Source organism: Meriones unguiculatus, chromosome 8 (genome assembly GCF_030254825.1).
Source record: "Meriones unguiculatus strain TT.TT164.6M chromosome 8, Bangor_MerUng_6.1, whole genome shotgun sequence".
NCBI classification, from domain to species: Eukaryota; Metazoa; Chordata; class Mammalia; order Rodentia; family Muridae; genus Meriones; species Meriones unguiculatus.
In genome coordinates this window covers 110,218,091-110,241,539 of record NC_083356.1, presented here as the reverse complement: position 1 = coordinate 110,241,539, position 23,449 = coordinate 110,218,091, and the positions used below count along the sequence as shown (strand labels likewise).

Below are 23,449 nucleotides of genomic sequence, written 5' to 3'. Positions count from 1 at the left end.
GAATTAACAGAATCAGAAACAAAAAAAGAGTACATAACAGCAGATAATGAAGAAATAAAAAAATTTCATTAGGTCTTACTTCAAAAGCCTGTATTCCACAAAATTGGAAAATCCAAAGGATGATTCTCTTGATAGATTTCACCTATCAAAGTTAAATCAAGATCACATAAACAGTTTAAACAGTCCTATAAATTCTAAGGAAATAAAAGCAGTCATCAAAAGCCTCCCAATCAAGAAAAACCCAGGAACAGATGGTTTCAGTGCAGAACTTTACCAGACATTCAGAGTTAATACCAATACTCCTCAAACTATTCCACAAAATAGAAACTGAAGAAAGATTGCCAGACTCATTCTATGAAGTTATAGTCACTCTGATACCTAAACCACACAAAGACTCAAAAAAGAATTTCAGACCAATTTCACTCATGAACATTGATGCAAAAATATTCAATAAAATTCTCATAAACCAAATCCAAGAACACATCAAATATATCATCCACCATGATCAAGCAGGCATCACATCCAGGGATACAGGGATGTTTCAACATATGAAAATCCATCAACATAATACACCATATAAACAAACACAAAGAAAAAAAATACATGATTGATTATCCTTTAGATTCAGAAAAAGACTGACAAAATTTAACATAATGGCAGTCTCATGGAAATCAAGGATACATGCTCATATCTAAAGATAATAAAGGCTATATACAGCAAGCCAATTGCCAACATCAGATTAAATGGAGAGAAACTCAAAGCAATTCCACTAAAATCAGGGATAATATAAGGCTACCCACTCTCTCCATACCTCTTCAATATAGTACTTGAAGTTGAGACAACTAACAGAGATCAATGGGATACAAATAGAGAAGGAAGAAGTCAAAGTATCACTATTTGCAGATGATATGAAAGCATACAAAAGCAACCCTGAAAACTCCACCAGACAACTCCTACAGCTGATAAACTCCTTCAGCAAAGTGGTTGTGTGCAAGATTAATTCAAAAAATCAGTAGCCATCCTGTATACAAACAACAAACAGGCTAAGAAAGAAATTAGGGAAACTACAACCTTCACAATAGCCACAAATAATATAAAGTACTAGGGATAGCTCTAACCAAGCAAGTGAAAGACCTGAATGACAAGAATTCCAAGTCTATGAAGAAAGAAATTAAAGAAGAAATCAGAAGATGGAAAGATCTCCCATGTTCATGGATTGATAAGACTAACATAGTAAAAATGGTCATGTTACTAAAAGCAATCTACAGATTGAATGAAATCCCCATCAAAATACAAATACAGTTCATTACAGACCTTGAAAGAACAATGCTCAACTTCATATGGAAAAACAAACAAACAAACAAAAACAGAATAGCTAAAACAATCTTATACAATAACAGATCATCTGGAGTTATCTCCATCCCTGATCTCAAGCTGTACTACACAGCAACAGTCATAAAAACTGCATGGTACTGGCATAGAAACAGACTTGTTGATCAACGGAATCAAATTGAAGACCCAGAAATAAACCCACATACCTATGGTCACCTGATTTTTTACAAAGAAGCCAAAAAATACAATGGAAAAAAGATAGCATCTTCAACAAGTGGTGCTGGTCTAACTGGATGTCTACATGTAGAAAATGCAAATAGATCCATATTTATCACCCTGCACAAAATTCAAATCCAAGTGGATCAAAAACTTCAATATAATACAAGATACACTAATTCTATTACAAGAGAAAGTGGGGAAGAGCCTCCAACTCATTGGCACAGGAGACAACTTTCTGAACAAAACACCAAGAGCTCAGGCTATAAGATCAACAATTAATAAATAGGACCACTTGAAACTGAAAAGACCCTGTAAATCAAAGGACACTGTCAATAGAACAAAATGACAGTCTACAAATTGAAAAAAAAAAAAAAAAGATCTTCACCAATCCCATATCTTACAATGGGATATTAATCCAAAATATATAACAACTCAAGAAATCAAACACCAGTAAACTAAATAAACCAGTCAAAAAATAGGGTACAGAGCTAAACAGAATTCTCAATAGAGGAATATCAAATGACAGAGAAGCACTTAAAGAAATATTCAATGTCTTTGATTTGCAATAGGGAAATGAAAATCAAAATGACTCTGAGATTCCATCTCACACCAGTCAGAATGACTAAGACGAAAATCTCAAGGATTCTTATCTGGCAAGGGTGTGGAGAAAGGGGAACCTTCCTCCATTGCTGGTGGAAGTATAAACTTGTATAAACACTTTGGAAATCAATCTGGTACTTTCTCAGAAAACTGGAATAGCTTTACCTCAAGACCCAGCTATACCTCACCTGTGTACAGACCCAAAAGATGATCCATGCAACAAGGACACTTGCTCAATTATGTTCATAGCAGCTTTATTTGTAATAGCCAGAATCTGGAAACAACCTAGATGTCCTTCAACTAAAGAATGGATAAAGAAACTGTGGCACATTTACACAATGGAATATTATTCAGCTATTAAAAACAGAGACTATTCCAGCAAATGAAAGGAACTAAAAAAGATCATCCTAAGTGAGGTAACCCAGAACCAGAAAGACACACATGGTGTACTCACTTAAAAGTGGATTTTAGCGATATAGTACTAGATGAGCATACTACAAAGCACAGATCCAAAGGTTTGGTCATGAGTCTTTGCTTTGAAAACACTGCTAGTTAGAGTCTTTCAGATGCGCTCAGTAGACTCCTGTCATACGTTCAATGCAGAAGGGGAGGTAGTCTGATGGGGAAAGGATAGGAGCTCCACAAGGACCAAATATATCTGGGCACAGGGTCTTTTCTGAGACTGACATTCAACCAAGGACCATGTATGGATATAACCTAGAACCTCCACTCAGATGTAGCCTGTGGTAGCTCAGTAACCAATTGGTTTCCCAAAGTGAGGGGAACAAGGACTATTTCTAACAGGAACTCAATGACTGGCTCTTTGGCCTCCCCACCCCACAAGGGAGGAGCAGTCCTGTTAGGCCACAGAGGAGGGCTTTGCAGCCAGTCCTGAAGATACCTGATAAAACAGGATCAGATGAATGGGGAGGAGGTCCCCCCTATCAGTGGACTTGGAAAGGGGCATGAGGGAGGGAGGGAGGGACTGGGAGGGAATGAAGGATCGGGACACGGCTGGGATACAGAGTTAATAAAATGTAAAAAAAAAAAAAAAACAAAACAAAACAAAACAAAGCACAGATCCAAGGAAGATAAATTAAAAAAAGGATCCAAGTGAGGATGCATAAATCTCACTTAGAGAAGAGATAGAATAGACTGAGGTAGTGGCTGAAGAGAGAGAACAAGGTAGGAGAGGGAGCACAGAGAGTTAAGAGTGTGGAGATAAGGCCTGGGGAGAGTGAGGGTGAGAGGACAGAAGGCCTGTAGAGAAAAGAGAAAGTGAGGGTGGGGTTATCTCTGTGACAAGCTGAAGACCTATGTCAGGATAGGTTCCCGGGAGGATATGAGAGGTATTGAAGCAGAGACTCCTAGTAGCAGAGACCAAAGAGACTGAAGAGGACACATCTAACTAGACTAGTCTCCTAGTAGAGGGAGGGGAACACCAACCCACCCACAAAATCTTCAACTCCAAATTTACCCTGCCTATGAGATGTACAGGGATAAAGACAGAGCAGATAGTGAGGGAATGACCAACTGATGCCTGGCCCAACAGAAGATCCTCTCTATGGGAGAGAGCCAACACCTGATGCTATGAATGACACTCTGCTCAGCTTGCAGACAGGAGCCTGTCAGTCTGAGAGACTCTACCCAGCAGTGACTCAAAACAGATGTTGAGACTCATGGCCAAACATTAGGCAATGAGCAGGGACTCTTGGAGAAAAGTGGGAGGAAAGAGAAAAGGACCTGGAGGTGACAGAAGCTCCACAAGAACACCAACAGAGCCAACTAACCAGAGCCCAGAGGGGTTTGCTGAAACTGAAGGATCACCTAAGGACCTTGCATGAACTGGACCTAGGCCCCCTACAAAGAATTAGCAGATGGGCAGCTTAGGCTTCATGTGGGTCCTCTAGTAAGGGAAGTGGGGACTGCATCAGACAGGGACTCACTTGCCAGCTTTTTTATCACTTTCCCCTTGCCAGGCCACAGGGACAGAGGACAGGTTTAGTCCTGATGCAACTTGATGATCTGGGGTGGATGGGAAAGGGAGCTCCCCTTTTCTGAGGAATAGATAAAAGGGTAGGAAAATGGGTGGGACTGGGAGGGGAGGGGAGGAGAGATAGGGCTACAACCAGGATGTAAAGTGAGTAGAAAATAAATAAATGTTAAGAAAGATAATTCTTCATTTTAAGTATATGCAAGTAGTGAAAATACTTCACCATTCTTAAGAAACAATCTTCTGCTTCATGTGCTTATCAAAATTAAATTCCGAGCAGAGACTCCTCAAAACCATACATAACAGAGTATACTTATTTATGTTGTTCATGCGCTGCTGCAAGGAAAAGAGAGTTTTGAGTAATTGGAGATTTAGGGTATTAGTGTTACAATGCAAGAAGGCTAAAACAATAAGTAACTTGTTAGCCAGAATTCTAACACACCTCCCAACACCTATTCCTGCGGCACACATCTCGTGTAACCCTGTGAAAGTCGTGGGGCACACTAGTTTAATTGGACCACATAATATAAGTCTCCGTGGCAGCGAAGAAGATTCAAAATTATACCACTGGCCTTGAAGAAACTGGAATTCATGAGTCCTGCATCTGCTCTGATGTGGTTTTCCTCAGTTACCTGGGTGTAAGCGGTTGATATCCATGAGAACTCTGAGCAGAAGGGCCAGTGAAGATGTGTTGGATTCTTGACACAGAAATTGTGAGAAAATTATCTTGTCTCATCACTAAACTAAATACAGCACAAAAACATAACAGTAGTTTATCACCTCAAACAAAAAGGACGTGCACAGCTCCCCAGGCCCAGGAACAGCCCAGCGTCTCGGAAGTGCTGTCAGTCTATCTGTCACACATCTGGGAAACTAGACGGCTGCGTGTGGAATCTTAATCCAATGGTTTTAACCTGAAAAGTCAGAGGGAAACCGTGACGAGCATCAAACGAGGGGGAGGTAATTATTACTCTCATGTATTTCACTGCCCCTTCCAACATCTTGCTTACAAATACAAAACAACAAACAAACCCGACAACTGTAAAAACATGCAAGGTATTAGAAACTGTGTTTACTGACAATGCATAATACTCACTTTTATCATTTTTTTATTTTTTGCAGAGAATAGTTTTTAAAGGGAAAACTCATGAAGCTGATTTTCTGGTTCACCTTAGAAGAAATGGTAGAAAAGAAAATTAACGTCTCAATCTTGCACACATACTTTACATACAACAGAGCATTACTTCTCCTTGAATATCCGAGGGGACATTGAAAAAACCATCTATTCATCAAATTACAATTCCTAGGTTGACGCCAACCTCCATAATTTATAAGCAATAGATTGTCTAATACTTCAAACATTTTAGTTTATGTTACAATTTACTTCTAAGCTCTTGCCTTTTATTTTCTGTATTTCTTGTGCCTATTAAATATATAATAAACTTTATTTCTTAAATCAAAGGAAGAAAACTAGATAACTCCTCCATTTCCTTAAAGTTATTACAGCGAGACACATGCCCACCCTTCTGAAGAAGTAAAAATCATGTGTGTGCATGTGTGTGTGCGCGTGTGTGTGTGCATGTGTGTGTCCTTTGCACATGTGTGCAGATGAGAATTGTGGCTGCCCACGTATACCTGCATGCATGCCGGCTGAGTGTCTCCCTGAGTCACTCTCTGACGGACAGGCTCTCTCATTGAACCCCACAATCGGGGATTGTCGCGACTGGCTACTCAGCGAGCTCCAGGGATCCAACCGTTTGCACGCCAGCCGTGAAGTCACAGATGTGTGCCCCTCGCCGGGCTCCTGCATAGGTTCTCACACGTAAGTATGAAAACATACACAGGAGGCACGTGACCATGTAAGCCTCAGGATTTTTATTCTTAAACACCTTTAAAACCTTTTTGGAGGAGAATGTGGGAGAAGGTCCAAAGAAGGGTTGGAGGGAGAGGAGAGAATGACTGCGATCAAAGCGATTCATACATATGTACAAAACTCTCAGAGAACAAATCCGTACTTGATATAAACTGGTAGATGTGCTAGGTATTGAACTCGGTGCCTCACACCCGGGCGACTGCTCTGTCACCGAGCTACGTCCCAGCCTCTAGGTCAATCTTAATTCCTATAACTGCAAATGTCTGTACAGCAAGAAGAGAAAGACTGGCTCATTCACAGAATGGTCCCTGAATATTTACCCTTTGATGTCAATCAGCAGCTGTTTATCAGTTTGGGAGAAGAAGAAGAGTACATTGTAGTTACACCCAACCATACACGGCTACAATTTCTATAGAGAAAATGGTTTTAAATGAGGTAAATATTGCTTTATCTTATTTTACATCCGTAATATTTTTTTTGTCTTTTTGCCCTTTAGTATCATTGTATGAATTTCTCTATAGAGGTCTCTTTTTTGCCCCTATACACACACACACACACACACACACACACACACACACACACACACACGGGCACACTCCTTACTTCTTTAGAAGGATCGGTATGTGCTACACTATGGTGAGTGTCTGTAGGCCGCTATCACCTAAGAGTTCAGGCCAGCCCTGTCCACTGACCTCTTTCATATAGATCCTGCACACTTCTTGCCGGTAGCTTGAAAATTATGTTACACTCACATTTTTTGCACAATATATATTATCAAATGTTGTATGACAATATTATTGTTCTCTCCCAGTATCCCATGTCAAAAATTACCAAATTCTTAAAGGTCTATAGATGCGTTTAGACTTTCTACATAGTGTCTGAAAAATAACACATTTCAGCTCTGATCATGTTTGCTTCCTTGGTGAACTAACGGGCTAGGACTTCTCTTGCAGAAATGTTGTCTTGTTCTTGATCTTTCTGACGTTGCTTACACAAGCAATGAAAAGCTGCTTTTGGAATATTTGGGATAGACTCCAAGTAATAAATTCTTTTAAACTCTTAACTTCCTATGGTTTTTCTCAAATGATTGGGGAGCTTTTCTATCACTTCTGTATTTACAAAAGTGATTCCTCTTAGTCTGCTGATATTGAAAACTTTTTACGTTTCTGTTGTAGATCAGTGGCTTGAGACATATTTTTGGCTTGTGTGACATGCTGAGATTTATTTGTGGATATACTGATTGGTTTATGAGTATATTGACATAATCTGAGTATTGTTTATTAAAGTTGTTAAAACTTGTAAAAAGTAAAAGCAACGTATTACCTTTTCCTGCTTTAAACCTTTCACTTCTTTATAATTTATAGGGAAGACTATCTGCATTGAACCATAATAAAGCTATTAAACACAGCTTCTTGGAAGTTTGGTAAAATCTTCTCCAGGGCCATCTAGATACAGTTCTCTCAGAGTGAGGCTGTGTTTACTGATCCTGTTGTAGTGAGTGGCCTGGTTTCCTATTTTTATTCAAATTTACTGATGTGTGTTAAACTCAAAATTAAGTAGTTTATCCAAGTGCTAGAATGTGATTGAACCCCCAAAACTTTCTTTCAGTCTTAGTGGTATGTTAGCTGATATGCTTTTTGCTAGGTAAATACATAGTTGCACTTTTTCCATCTTGGTAATTCTTGCCAAAAATGCAAATAGCTGACTGTTTCTCAAATAGTCATCTTTTAGCTTTCCATATCTGTTGTTTTTATTATTTTTATCTCATCATTTCAATCTATTATCTTTATTTTGTTATTTTCTTTTTGTTGCTGACTCAGCACTTGACACCACATCTGTTACTTTTATTATTTTTATCTTAGCCTTTCTACCCTTATATTTTTTCTTATTTTTTGTGGATGACTCGGTTGTTCTTGTTTCTTGACTGAGCACAAAACTTTTATTTTCTCTTGAAGTAAATGCATCTAATGCTTTAAATTCACCACTAGGAACCTTGTAAATTTGTTTCACAAATACTGACAGGTAGCACTTTAATTTTCCCAGTTAAGTGGGTGATATAAGTGGACACCTTTCCCCATATGTGGGTGATAAGTCTGAGCACAGATCTTCCAACACTTCACTATACCTGCAGGGGGTGGGGAGTGGAAACTAGCACAGTTGCTAGGATTACCAGTCTCCTCAGGCAAGACTATGAAAGATCATTCATAAGATGGATAAGATGGAGGTTCCTGGGGAAGCCAACTTAGTTACTATTAGTGTATAGGTGCGCACCACAAGCCAATATAACCGGAGCTCATGGGTGAATTTGGCAGTTTGCAAACTGCGCTATTTTGCCTTTACTTTAAAAAAAAAAAAAAGTTACTGGTGATTAAAGCAATGTATTTCCTGGCTTATGGACAAGACTGTATGGTATTTTCTAGTGATTGTGGCAGTACAAGAAATCTGCTGTCACTGGAGAGGAAGGAGGCATCCTCTGAATGAAAGCATTAGGCCAAGCAACAGTTTTACGATTGTATCTGTGACATTCAGATAAGGGAAGGCTTGAACCCTGAGTCAATGCACACAAAAGCCTAAACATTACTATACCCCATCACAGTGAGTGATAACAGAAAGCCTATTCACAGGCGCCCAACAGAACCTCCTCAAGGAGCCTGTCAGAGCAGCTACACTACCCTTACAGTCTTGCCAGGATTATGTAAACTATGAACTCAGAACATCCTGGACTATATGTTTATAGTTCTCTTACTAAAGCTAGCTTTAAAATGTGGTCAATTTATCCCTGCCATGGCAATAAAAAGCTAAAAGCTCCGGCTAACACATTATGCTAATCAAAATGGAAGAGTGGGACACTGTTTTCAATCATAACACACAGTTCATAAAGATATCAAAGTATCATTGCTCAGAAGTAAAACACCGAACAACCGGATCTTGAAACTCCGTTAGGACTGCTGATTGATGTTACAAAGCACTGCTTAACCCTGACAATGAAATGTGGAAAGAAAATCACACTGTCAGTCAAGTGTTAGACCCATATTTCAAGTGAGCATGAGTTCACCTCCTTTACCGTGACAAACACAAGCGCTGACATGTTTCTACCCTAAGTACTGCACATGCGTGACTAAGCTAAGAGAGGTCCCTTTGAGCCATCGGTCAGCTCAACATTGGCAGTCACAAGTGCACTGACTTAATAGATTTAAATAGTTCTAGGCCAAATTCATCTTGTACTTCATATTTACAAACGAAGAAGTTGGTGTTTGTACTGCCTGGTCATCACTCTGGATGTACGCAGATGACTAAAGCGTAAAAGGCCTCTTAGCCACTTCACTTTTCAGAATTCAGTGCACAAGGGGAGCTTCTAGTGAAAGAAGACATGACTATCGATTATGTTTTAAAATACAAGATATCTCAAAACACGGAAAGAATTGTGATTTCCATGAAATTCAACGTAAGAAATTAGACATGTTAGCCAGAAAAGGTGTCACAGCCTATAATACCAATTTCAGTCTTCCTAAAATATAAAATCGTAAAACGCAGGCACAGTGTGGGGGACTTTTTCTAAACTAAAAGAAACATAGTCTTCTAAACCTCTCTCAGGCAAGGAAGAAGCTTGCCATCCATGCTTTATTTTACTATACTCTTTTTTTCATATTTTATGACTTTATTTACATGAAAAATTGAGATTGGTCCAGCTATAAGGACAAGAAGGAACAAGGCTGACAGTTTAGCAGCCAAAAAGAGGTGCAGAGTTTAGCTAACAAGAAGCAAAATGTTCTAAAAGTGAGAATGCTTTCCATAAATCCAGGAACACGGGGCAAGCTATCAAACTGTATTTTCAATGAATAAAATGGACTATTTTGAACTGTATTTTAATGAACAACTCAGAAGTGGCTTAGCTCTTGTGAACACCGCAAACCTCTGGGAAGGGACTCTTTTGTGGATGACATTAACATTCCCATGGACAGGACAGGGAAGGACCAAATCACCCTGTCAGAGTTCAAAAATATCGTTTCTGCAGAAGCTTAGAGAAAAGTGCATCAGGTCAGGTTAGAGGCAGATTGGTTTGGGCTGCTTTGTGTTCGTCCTCTTTAAAGAGCCGGGATAGTTCAATGGGTAAGATGGCAGAGTCATGATACTCTTAACAGCAACGCAAGGCCTCAGCCTAGATGGCCATCAGCTGACCAGCAGATAATGAGCATATCCTATAGATAAGCAATGAGCCAATGGAAGACACTTCACATTCAAAACACTACAATTACTTTTATCACTTCAAGGGGCTAAAATAAACATATTTTATTTTGAGCATGGTACATTTAGGCAATTTATACTCCAACTATAATGAATATGAGTAAACAGTGATCAGAGTTCATACATATTTTATCACATATTTTATATATTATTTCAAATGAAATGTGTCAGGCCAAGGGCACTGTTTAGTTAAGGTGCTCAGTAAAATCTGTAATTTACATATATTAGGATGATGTAACTTTAAAATATATATATTTAATCTATATACTTTTAATTGGGAGTTATCGAATGACAATCGAATGATTCAAAATTGGTTTTCTTTCCCAATTATTGTAAAAATTTTCAAAGATTTCACATCTGCTTGGAAGACTTTCAACTATCCAGTTAGGAAATGAAATCTCCAGAACAAACTGCTAAGTGCAAATCATATCTAATATATAAAAATGTTTCAAGTGTCTTTTAAGTTTGAGATGTTTGGCCGAACCTATTCTACTCTTGTTGGAAGAGCTTATTTTATCCTTTAATTCAAGGTACATAGTCCCAAATACTTAGGTAACTCAGTGTCAAAACTATTTCAAACAAAAACGATCAATTGTTTCGGAAAGAAGTGTTTCAGTCTGGGGGCGCTAGTTTATTAAGGTGCTCAGTGAAATCTGTAATTCACAAATATTAAAATGATGTAACTTCAAAATGAAAAGAAATGGCAATCGATTTTTTGGTAATGAAGGTATCTTTCTATAATAAGCAAAATGAGGCTTGCCAGGGTCACACATGCCTCAAACAGCGACAAACAAAGAAAAGAGCTCAAAGGTCCAAGATTCTAGCAATAGAAGGAAAAGCAGCGCAGGGAATGGGTAGAGTGTAATTCCTCAGTCATTCAAGTCAAGCAATGCACGGGACACTCAAACAGAGGACCAAGGAGAATCGCAAACAGTGGGGAAGGAACTTGCCAGCTCTGGCAAATTTATGGGAGCTTTGCTTTGTTGCCAGAAACCAAAGTTTCACTGCATTTCTTTTCTTGGCAAAGCCGGTGTCGGCAAAGTCTGAAGTCTTACCACATACCATGTAGTGATGGGGATGACAGAATCTGGATGATCACAGTTGACACATGGAAGCACTGCATGATCCTAACAACTGTCCATGAGGTCATGTTACCACCACCTTATAAATGAGGATCCACAGGCAGAGGAGCAAGAACTTGTCAAGGTCGCACAGGTAGAAAACAATAGTAATCACAGCTACGGCCATCTAAACCCGAAGCCCCTGTCCTAGCTACCCAGTCTAGTCAGAAGCTGTTCCAATAGAGGGAATCTAGCAATGTCTAAGTTCTCCCAGGGTATAAGGCTACAGAGCTACAGTTTCAACATTAGGCTAGGACACCCCTTAACACACAGAGATGCAAATGGCAGATGGCAGAGTGTTTCCCTTTCGTTTAGTAGCGAATAAGAATCAAACCTTATAAGAGCAGGATTAACTTGTATGACTAGACGTCTGTATTGTCAAGTCAAAAATGCAAACAATTTTTCTTCCTATCAGAGGCCACTAGAAACCATAGCAAAATAGACCAGGAGGAATTCTCTGAAACTTAGGAAACTTGAATACCTTATAGATAAATGCCACAGCACCCATAGAGTGGAAACGCTTCAAATTTTTGCATAGTCAATATCTTATGTATTTCTCTGAGAAAAATCTAAGCTCCAGCAGTCTACCAAACTGTTAATTAATATATTTTAAGATAAGTATAGCGCTCTTAAAAGTTTAGAGTCTGGAAAGATGCCTCAGCAGTGGAGAACACTTTCTGAACTTGCAGAGAACCCAGGTTCAGATCCTAGCACCCACACAGCTGCTCACAACCACCTGTAACTCCAATTCCAGGGAATCTGGTGCCCTCTTCTGGCCTTGAAGTCACCAGGCTGCACACGGTACAAATACATATATGCAGATACTCAAATATGCACATAAATAACAAATAAGTAAATTATTAAATGTATATTTAGTATATATGTTAGCAAAAACTGTTATTTAAGGAAGTTTTACTTTTCAGTATAGCCTATAATCCAGAGATTCTATTCAAAACATCTGTCAGCAATTCTGAGGACAATGCAGAGACACATATATTTGCAGAAAATCCATAGTGTATACAGCACAATTTAAGAAAGCACAAAATATATGTTGGGTGAGTTTCTTTGTTTCTTTACTTTTAAATTTTATATGCTTACAGTGAGACCCATTTAATCATTTATCATTAATTCGAGAAAAAATAATAATTCTAAATATTCTTCCAAGGACTTCATTATCCCCTCAAATTCTGAAATGTTTTCTAAAGAAATGAAAAATAAAATTTGAGATGATGTGATGAGAATGTTTTTACAGCACTGGGGCTATTTCTCAAATACCTTTCTAAATATAGAAAGTCATCCATCAAGGGCCTTAGGGGACAGAGTAGGGCGGTACATCACAGGAAAATTAACTTAGTGTCCTGGAATGATAAAACTGTAGTTAGTACAGTACTTTAGGGGAAACTCGAAGAGATTCTGAAATGTGGCTTTGCAGTAGACTTAAAGAATAATAATAATTTTCAAAAAAAAAATCCAAAAGAAAGAAAGATGTCTGAGGCTCTATGAGAGCTGTTGTTTAAGCTGAAATCTTTGAGCATGAAACACAGTTAGGCATTGCTCTCGTTTTTCCCAAAGCCACACAAAGTAGGTTGCATTATCCAAACTTCTGAAGATATTGGGGTTCACACAGTTTAAATAATTTATCATCGCTGAGATGCTATTAGGTAAGTGTATTAGAAGCATGGTTGTTGGCTACACTTTTACCGATAAATTTGGAATTGCCTTCTGCTGGCAGCTCCCAGATGAGCAGACAGCTGAGACTTGGGAGTGGGCAAGCTTCATTCTCACAAATAGTTGATACCTGTCCTTGAAATTCTAGAATACACATGAGGAAGGGGTGGCCCATGTAAGGCACGGCATAGAATCAATACCAAAAAGGGACACAACTTCCAAGATGGCCCAAAATTAGCTCAGCAAGTATGGAAATCCTAATGCCCAGGTCAGACAGGAAGATGTAGATCCACCCTTACAGCACCTAAAAAAGAACATTCAAAGTGAAGGAGAGACATTATCTAGTAAGTCAACTGTGCATCTTAAGGTTCTGTAACTCTAGAGAGAAGTATATGATGCCAGGATTAAGAGTTACTAGGAGCTAAGGTTTGTCAGTCAGTGTCAGCTATGATGAGTGGTGACGTGGGCATTAAGGTAGAAAAGGGAGTGATGTCTCTGGCATGGACCAGCTGTGATGTCACGGCCCAGGAGCTGCATGGGCTCTCTGAATGAAGTGCCCATCCAAGAGGAATGGAGCTGACTTTACCAAGAAACAAGGTGTGCTGAAGACTGGGGAACACACCCTTAACCTTTGCCATCGTAAAAATGCCAATGTTGAGGCCCATTATTCTATAATCTGACAGCAGAATGGTGTTGTACCCATTGTGGAGCCTGAAATCCTCCCTGCTGTGGACCCTGACTTGAAGAACTGTCGGTATGTAACTAAAAGGGCACTGCCTGTTTCCTACTGGCTCTGAGTGGGCATCCCTTTTATCTCGAACGACCTTGCTGAAGCCCAACATGGTCACCCCGTGCTATGCTAGTACTCAGAAATGTTTCAGTGACAATGTTGCCATGGCAACTCTCATGGAACTCACTGCACAGAAGCCTTTGCTGCCTCTGGAGTCCCATTGCTATCTGAAGGGCACAGTGAGGAATAGGCATCCATCAACCTCAGTCTATCAACAAGTGGTCCCGGCTGAAGGAATTGGCCCTGACCTTCTCATATGGCTGAGCCATGCAGATCTTTATACTCAAGGATGTAGGCAGGACAGAGACCCTGAAAACTGCCCAGAAGGAGTACAGGAAGGAGCTGTAGCCAACTGCCCCTCTTGTCAAGGAAAGTATACTCCAAATGGTCAGTCCTGGCCACAGCCAGCCCGTCAGCACTCTGGCTCCCACACAGCCCCTTGCCCTTGAGAAAGAGGCCTCTAGGCTCTCTCCTATCTCTCTTACTGCCTTCATGACTTTGGTGTATTGTGCTCTCTGTGAATGCTACGTCTGTCATCCCTACATGCTCACTGCCAACAACCCCCCATTTAAGAGGGGGACACAGGAAAAAAAAAAGATTTACCATATAAAGTATGACTGATGAGGAAAGGAGAAAGCAAAGCGCAGGAGAGATTTCACATTGCAAGAGACTATGAACACACTCAGATGATGAGGAGCGTTAACCAGAAAAAGTGACTCTGTCTGCAAAAGAGAGAATGCACAGTGATAAACGCATAAACCAAGAGAGCAAGAACATGAATAATGTGTAGGACATGGCGTTGATGCATACGTGTGGAGAAGAAACCCTGAGCAGAATGATGAGCGTTCCTCTACGACCACGGAAGAGGACAGAAGTCTGTGGATCTAGCCCCACACTAGAGAGTGGTCATCAGGGAGTCAAGGCATCCACACAGGTTCTGTAAGCCTAGTGGTGATATTGTCTACATATCAAGAAATGAATCTGAAAGGATTTAAGTAGGATGGATTTCTTAATAACGTGCAAGTGCAAAGGAGAGGGGATGAACCCAGGGATGCTGGGAGATCCGATGCTGTAGAAATTGAATCTGTACAAGGAGTGAACTCACACACGTGGTCTTCTCTGCTGCACTGGGAAAGCTTAAAGAGGAGCAAAGAGGAAAGGCTGTGAGAGAAACAAAGCAACTTTTGAGAGGACGCTGATTGATGATATCGCAGATGAGCGGGAAAGTAGAATGGACTTGAAGAGTCCACAGTCTACAGAGAAATCAGAAAGGTTAAAGAAAACCTGAATATTTACAGTGCTTGCGGGAACCCGCCTGGGAGCAGGCACTTCCCTGCATGTCCTTACTTCGCTCCTCCCAGAACTGGGACGGTGTTTGCTGCACAGGTGGGTGAAACGAGGGTCAGAGAGGAAAGCGTGTTTGGCCTCAGTTACTGCCCTCAGCCCGGTGAGGTTGCAGAGCAGTGATGGAGTATCCAACTTCAGTTTTCCACCAGGGAACCACAGAACCTGGGCAAAGTTAATGCTGGACTCAAACACGACTTGCAGTAGAGACAGATACTAATGATGTTCATCATGGTTGTTACACATAGGGTAATTATGCATAGATGATGAGCGTTTTGTTATTTTTATTGATGACTGCCATTAGCACTCATTTTATTCAGCAATGTCAATGGCTTTTGTCTCTTCTTATGTTGCAGTGGAAACCCTCAGTGGCAACAGCTATGCTGGGTACAAAGGATACCTACTAACTGGAAATCCCTTCACAGGCAACTTACTTGTCTGACCGGGCTTCTCTTTCATTTCTTCACAGTCCACTCAGTAACACCAGGCAGGAAAAGGAGAGGAGAGGCCACTAACTGTGCAGCAGATGAGAAGAAAAGGGGCAAAAGGAAACTGTTCTTTTCCACTGTCTCTTACTGTTAGCTCTAAGGTAAAAACTTCTGTCTCAGGGTACAGAGGGATGCAAATGGCCACAGAGCTCATCGAAAACTGCTGTTCTTTTAATTGTTTTGCTTTCCTGGGAAAGAATAAACAGACACGTTTACCACAAGTAGGAAGAACTAAGCTGAGGCTCCCTGGGTTCTCTCAATGGGGCAATTTCTAGCTGTAAGACTGTGATGAAGACAGGCAGTAACCGCTCCAGTCACGTCCACTCAGGGAAGGCAGAATTTTACAGCAGGACTGCTCAGCAATGCTTACAGACTTCGGTGAAGGTGGCCACCTTCTCAGGTGGGATAACAAGTCAAAAAGTAATTGCTTAAGAAACAATGTTTAAAAACAGTGTTAGAAGCTGGGCGGTCACTTAGAAAGACAAATGGGATGGACATTGGATGTAGGAGAAAACAAGTAACAGGACAGGAGCCTACCACTGAGGACCTCTGAAAGACTCTACCTAGCAGTGTATCAAACCAGATACTGAAACTCATAACCAAACCTTCAGCAGAGTGCAGGGAATCATATAAAAGAAGGGGGAGTTTGTATGACCTGGAGAAGACAAGAGTTCCACAAGGACCAAATATATCTGGGCACGGGGGTCTTTTCTGAGACTGATACTCCAACCAAGGACCATGTATGGATATAACCTAGAACCCCTGCTCAGATGTAGCCCATGGTAGCTCAGTATCCAAGGGGGTATCCTAGTAAGGGAAACAAGAACTATTTCTGACATGAACTCAATGGCTGGCTCTTTGACCTCTCCCCAACACCGGAGAGAGGAGCAGCCCTGCTAGACCACAGAGGAGGAATTTGCATCCAAGCCTGAAGATACCTGATAAACTAGAGTCAGATGAAAGGGGAGAAGGTCCTTCCCTATCAGTGGACTTGGAAAGGGATAGGGAGAAGATGAGAGAGGGAGGATTGGAATGGGAGGGAATGAGGGAACGGGATACAGCTGGGATGCAAAGTTAATAAACTGTAACTATTTTTAAAAAATAAAAACTAAAAATTAAAAAAAAAACTAAGCTGGGCAGGGTGGCACACACCTTTAATCCCAGCATTCGGGGAGGCAGAGGCAGGCAGATCTCTGTGAGTTCGGGGCCAGCCTCATCTACAAATTGAGGCCAGGACAGCCAAGGCTACACAGAGAAATTCTGTCTCAGTTCTTATAGTGACTATAAGGACCAGGGGATCAGAGCTGTTACTGCCTGTCTTCAGGGTCTAAAAGTTAGGTTTGGAAGAGCTATTGAGGGCAGATACCTGTGACTAGACTAATGAGGCTACATACCCTGAACGGCAGGAACATTATCTGTGTCCAGAGGTGAGGCACCATGCTCTGGAAGACACACCACCTCACAGCCTCCCCTGGGCCCTGTGGCAGCGGAGCTGAGCTCTGAACTGGAAAAGATGCACCTGGCACTGCCATGGCATGGTATGTGGTTACGGGGTAAGAAAGGGAGACAGAGCAGAGACGGCAGCGTGGGGACATGTTCCTGGGATGTGTCCACTGTCCTCTGCTCTGTATGGGACACTGCCCTGCTCAGCCGCCAGCCACCGGGCATTTTTAGTAAATTATTCCCTGTTGTAACAATTACTGCCTATGGAGGAAAACCGGGGGGTCTTGAAGAGCCAGTTTGCCACCCAAGTGGTGCCCTGTTAGTCTTGATGTTTACTCTTCCTCAAGCTATCCATGTGCATAGACTTTGGTGTGTTTACATAGTTGTTACTCTACTGTACATACAATTTTATGTCCCTTTTATCCTTAACATATAAACATTTTTTGCCATGTTAAAAAAAAAAAAAGACTATGATGAATGAGTGGATTGCAGCAAAGGAAGGCATTCTAAAGGGCAGGGACATTGGCTGCTCATGAACTGAGCCCGGAATCTGAGCACGCTGTGGAGAGGTCAGTGTTTTGCTGAAGTCCAGTCCCCGTGAGACACTGGCCTTCCTGTTCTTGTCCAGCTGCTAGAAAGGCTGATGCTTCACTGCTCCCCTCACTCACACTAGGCGCTTTAAAGTGCACTGGTGGTCACAAAATTCCATTTCATAAAATATTATATTTTTAACCAAGACATACTGAAAATACTTGACATTAACATGAACGTGTTTCTCTATTTTGAGAATAGAGAATTATAGCCTTTCCGAGGAAACGTTCAAAAATACAGGCTACTCCTGCTGTTACATCAGTCCCCCAAGGAAAAGCTACCACTGGCAGAGACGGCTGAGCCTTCGCTCTGTGTTGACCATAATTTCAAAGTCCTGAGCCTCAACCACAGCCCACTCTCGAAGTCCTACCTACCAGCTCAGTCTTTAGTGTTCTCAGATGAGGGGCTGCTCAAAATGTCCTGCCATCTCCTCCTCCTCCTGTGATTGTGCAAGACCCTCCCCGCCCACTGAGGGCACAAGTCAGAGTGGACTGCTTTGATTATTTTCCCCGAATTGTCACTATTTTCTAAGGTCCCCTTATCTATGTGCTTATGCAGATGTTTGTGGATTCGGCTTTCCTCCACACCCACAGCTCCATCAGCTGTATGAACATGCATGTAGGCTTCAGAACCAAGCCTTAAAACACATATCTGCAAAGAGAGCACACAGGGGCCGACAAGCACCTGCAACGTGCTCAACAGGACAACTATTAATCAGAAACGGCAATCAAAGTCACACAGAGACAGCCGCACTTACAGCCCTGCGCTTGGCCGTCATCAAGGAGGCAGATGCTAACAAACGGTGATGGGAGTGCAGAAGAACTGGAGACATCCTGCATCACTCTGAAGTGTAAAACGGTGAAGCCATTTGGGAAAACAGTTTTATAGTTCCTTTAAATGCTAAGCACTGAGTTACCGTAGGATGAAGAAATTCCACTCCATAGATACGCACTGAAGAAACGTAAGCATTCCAAACACACACACACAAAGATGTGTGGATGTTCATAATAAGATTATTCACAATATCAAAAAGAGAATCTAAGGCTCATAAACTAATAAACGGATAGTGATTTCAAAAGCAATAGACTATTATTCAGCAATGAGAAGGACTGTGGATCCTTGGCTACATGATGCTGAGTGAGAATCGTGCACAGCAACGGAAGTCAGACAGTATTGTTTGGCTCCATCTGTATAAAACAGTCAGAACAGGCAAATCTGGGAGACAGAAAATAGATTAATGTTTCCTAGAAGTACAAAGATAGTGGGGAAAGAAATGTAAATGGATGCAGGTTCCGTTTTGTAGTGTTCTCAAATTAGATTTATATCAAAGAAAGCTCTAAGAGAAACAAAGCTGTAGGAGAGCGGTCCACAGCCGTGTGCCGCTGTGAAGGGCTGCGTCTCCTGGCAGGGTCTACGGCCATGGTGAAGGGACCCCACGGCAAAGGCGGGGCGCATCAGAAGAGTCTTTGATTTTTCTCGGAAAGGTGAAGAGACAAAAGAGCATCCATGCCTCTCGCTCCTGAGAGGCTGTGCAGATGACCCGACCCTGGCATGCGTTCCTCCACAGGGCTGACTCGGGGAGTTTGTATTTTATGGACAGCTGTGAGGAAGATGAACGGGCAGGTCTAAGGATGGTAAACTGGGGAAGCAGCAAGGACCATATTCAGGTTGGTCTGAGCAGCCTTGTGACTTCAAGGGCAAGAATTCCTCTTTCCTCTGAGCGCGGGGGCAGCTGGGGCGTCTTATGCGCTGTTTTGAGGGTCAGAACGCTTGCTGTGGCCTGCTTTGGGGCAGAGGGGCAGTAGAAGAAAGCAGCCTTGCCTTCCTGTGCTTCTACATGGCCAGATGCTGTACTTGGGGCATATAGTTATTCTCTGTGTTTAATTACATAAACCTTTACTTAATTAATGGTGTTTTCTCCTATACTTTCTAATGCCTTAAAGAATAAAGTCGACATAAACTATTTTATTATATTAAATTATGAATATATATTGTCTAAAACATAACACTAAATAGAAACTAAATTTTAAATCATATTTTTCTCCATAGCCCTAAAAGGTTGCATTGCCTATCGCTGTCTGTGGGATGGCAAAATAGATACATGTAAAGCTTAAATATCTTCGATTTTTTCCATTGTATAACAAAGGTTCACTTGTATCCTTATAGGGTGAAAGAGAAATTACATGACTGTTCAATTATGGTGGGAAAAGATGGAATATTTTTTAAGTTTCCCATCTAGAGTTTTTGAGCCACTGGGAAAGACATTTCTTTTTGACTTGCGAAGAATTGAAATTCCCCTCACATTTGGTCTAAATCTAAATGTCATTTCTCCATGGGCATAGAGAGCTGTGCATGCTTTTTTTTTTTTTTTTTCATTGTAAAACATTGTTTTTATTATTCTACCAATGGCAATAAAGATGCTCAAATTCATAATTTTATGTCTTTTCATACAAAACCACTTTTCCAAAATTGAGTATTGAATATATCATATACTTATATTAAATGCCTTGAAATTACTTATTTTTGAACTTAATGAAAGTTTTCCCTTGCTAAAACTTATAAATATTTGAGAATTTTCTAGATTTTTTAAGTTTTGCCGTTTGAATTAACACTTGATAATGGTACATTCTCAAAAGATATAGTACATAAGGATATAAGTGTGCACTGCTCAAAATAGCCCCTCTGCTTAAACACTTACCATTTTATTTTCCTGGAAAACTTTAGGCCTTTCACACCAGTTTTTTAAAAAATACATAAAAAAATTCTTATGATAGAATTATCATTATTGATATGTGTTGGTATATTAAATCATTTGTGTGCTTTAAAATGAAGTAAATATATAAATAAGAAGCAACGAATGGTTTTTACAGATTCCTAATTGTTCTTTTCTCTAAAGTGTTCAAAGATTTTTCTAAAACTATAGTAGGAAAAAAATTACTGAATAAATATTTTCATAAAGTAAAGTAACAGGACAGAGACAATCAAGCCTAAATACAAATGTCTGTGCAGATCAAGAATAAAGACAAAAATTCCTATGAACATCTTTAATTATTTTCAGTTTTTCAACTAAACTTTGGGAAACAAAACTGTGTCCAATAAAATAACATTTTAAAAGAAAATGCCATCATCTGTCTTATGTCATGGCAACAGTTGCCATGGAGGTGACAGATAGGGAAGAGCATAGGCTGTCAGGGATGTGCCCTCAGCTTGCATCCACCGCCTACTGTTGGAAAGATGCTTGGAGCTGGCTGGCTTCAAGAGCACGCCTCAAATCCTTTAGGATTCCTGTTGTTCTGTCTTTGGGTTTACAGTGACCTCAGTAATCACAACTACAAAGTGCTGAATGTTAGACTATAATATTTCATACACTCTCAAAGACAATGAAGAATATTTCAGTTACTAAACAAATATTTTATAAGGAAAAGAAATATACTAGATCTGAAATAAAACATAAACACAATCACACTTAGTAAAGATACTAATTATTTCACACTCATAATTCTTAAGAGGTTTAATGCAATCATGTAACAAATGATTATAAGCAATAACGTTTCTCTTGTCCCTCCTGGTTTGGTTCCCAACATAAAAAGCAAGTTACAACAGTATCTTCCTTTCCCTGTCCCCCTTGTGCTGGACCGGGGATCAAACACACAGGTTCCCACATGCTAGGCAAGGACTGAACTGTTCCCTCCGCCCACCAATAACTTCCATACACAGATTTTAGATTGATGAAAAGCGTTATGATAGCCACAGTACCTGAAATAATCGAGATAAATGTAGTTTCTTCCGTGGGAAAGTTAACATCTGTTTAAATGTTCTACTACTTAGCAATTACCACTATCAGACAAAAGATGTCCAGTATACCAATAAAATATTAAAATAAATATAAATTGCAAAATCACAACTGAAAATAGTTTTTATCTCTTCTAGTTGTGTTATGTAATTACTCATGGTAGCGTGTTGGTTTATTTGAATTCTTATGCCCTTTTTAATGAGGTTGTCATTAAACTATGTCACTTCTTTTAATTTGATCATGCCCAGTGCCAGAAACTGTGGTAATAGAAATAAAACAATATAAAACAGCAATTAATTCATTACCAGACATTTCCACTCTTCTCCTCATATAAATTGGCTCACTTAAATATTCAGTCCTCAGAAGAAAATGCCACATTTTGTTCTTATCTTCTCACTGCTGCAGACATGAGACACTAGTAATTGCCTCCTAAGACTGCACACAGAGGTACAGCTGGTATGTGTGTGTGTGTGTATGTGTGTGTGTGTGTGCAGAAACATCATATGTGGTAGGAATCAATATATCATGTGACCTGCTCAACTTTCTCTAGCAGTGGAAAGTGCTGTTCTTCACCTCATAAGTCAGGACCGATGTTCAGGAATCTCCTCCTCGGTCCCTCATCACAGTACCTAGAGTCTCTTCCTTAAACAGGTCTAGATAAGTATGCATGAAAACATTGCTTTTAAGTCCAATTCATAATTCACTTTACTTGAATTATGATGTCCCTTAGCTGGCCTGCTCTATCTCCTGCTGCTTCCCTTGCCTTCTCTCACCTTCTATTCTCTTCTCTGTTACATGACAGTCTTCCTCCACGGTAGTCCCCCCACAGAATCCAGAACTGGCTCCCAATTGTTTCAGGACAAAACTGTGAACTCTGTAACGACTCCTCGCGACTTCTGCATCAATGCCCTGCGTGCCTGTCCACTCTCACCTGCCTCCCTCCACTCTGCTCCTTGAGTGTCGCTCGGCTTTCCCCGGGAGCAGCAGTCTCACACGTCTTCAAGCACCCCGGTCCAATTCCAGCTCACATCCCTGCCAGCGCCTCCCCTGCTGGACCAGTAAGTATAACTTCTGTACCTTCCCTGTCGTGTCACACCCTTTACCGTGCTTCTGTGAGTCTGTTCTCTCTGGCTTTGCCTCTGCCTGTGAGCACCCAAAGAGGAATGGCTTCTGACTTCCAGATGTAGAGAACTTTAATCCAGAAACATGGCTGCTCTGGCAGAGATCACAGCTAAAGATCTTCTAGGTCTGTGTGATCGGGCTGGAGTGCAGGCACAGCCCAGATTACAGTATGATCTGGCTGACATACAGACACACCCCTAGTACACACCTTCAATGGCAAACAGTGACAGTAAGATTATTTTATGGAAGGAAGCGGCAATGTTTGAACGTGACGTCTAATTGCAGGGCAGTGATGAATCAGAGATTGACAGAATGAGTCAGAGATAGGATACATCCAACTCCCGTGAGATGTCACAGGAAAGAGAGGTTACATAAGTGCAGCACAGGGAGAGAAAAGGAGCAATGTAGTGTGAGGGAGTCGTGGCGGGGAATTTCACAGAAACGGGCTACAGAGAGACCAATGTAGACACAGGAGAAGCCAGAACAAGCCAGAGTGAGCGGCCAGGAGATTAGAACATGTTGCCAGGAGTTAGTCTGAGGCCAAGTAGAGCAATTCACTCAGAAGCCAAGAGCAGAGCAGACGAGTTGAACCAGCCAGCCAGAGGTCAACAGTCGCAGAAGCTGAAACATTCCAGGCCTAGGTTAGCAGACAGGCTGGAAGCTGAAGCCGCCAAGGTTTGGCTTTGCACATTAGATTGTACAGAGGATAGAAACCTCCAGGCCTAGGCCTAGGATAGTCGGGACAGAGAAAATGCTCTGGGTTCAGCCCATGCCATGTATTCACACAGCTTGGGTACGGCTCTCATCTCATCACCTCATCTGCGGAA

General features: G+C 40.9%; 1 long non-coding RNA gene and 1 pseudogene across 2 annotated transcripts in view; one reads left to right on the top strand and one right to left on the bottom strand.

The window, feature by feature from the left end:
- The window catches only part of LOC132655926 (uncharacterized), a 254,862-nt gene that overhangs the window by 87,162 nt on the left and 144,251 nt on the right, over positions 1–23,449 (bottom strand). The gene's annotated exons all lie outside the window — the stretch shown is intronic.
- LOC132655916 (fructose-bisphosphate aldolase A-like) lies at positions 13,502–14,290 on the top strand (annotated as a pseudogene).